Here is a 485-nt window from a genome sequence, read left to right as displayed (position 1 = left end):
CTGCGTATCACAGGTTGTTAATGAGTCTTCTTCCAAACCTGACGCCGCGCTTTTCTTCATTCAGCTTCTCATATTATTTGCTCAGGATACATGTTGAATAAGTATGGTGAAAGAACACAACCTTGTCGCACACCTTTCACAATTTTAAACATTCAGTGTTCCCATGTTCTATTCTAACAAGTGCTTCTTGGTCCAGGTACAAATTTCTCAAAAGTACAATTAAGTGTTCTGGAATACTCATACTTCGCAATGTTGTCCATAGCTTGTCATGATCCACACAATCAAAAGCCTTTGCATAGTCAAGAAAGCCTAGGTAAACATCTTTCTGATATTCTCTGATTTCAGCCAAGATCCACCAGACATCAGCAATGATATTTCTCATTCCACGGACTCTTCTGAATCCAGCTTGAACCTCTGGAAGTTCTCTGTCAATGTATGAGTGTAGCCGTTTCTGTATTACCTTTAGCAAAACTTTACTCGCTTGA

The sequence above is a fragment of the Chrysochloris asiatica genome, unplaced genomic scaffold (genome assembly GCF_000296735.1).
Source record: "Chrysochloris asiatica unplaced genomic scaffold, ChrAsi1.0 scaffold02156, whole genome shotgun sequence".
Lineage (NCBI taxonomy): Eukaryota > Metazoa > Chordata > Mammalia > Afrosoricida > Chrysochloridae > Chrysochloris > Chrysochloris asiatica.
Note: the sequence above shows the minus strand (reverse complement) of the source record.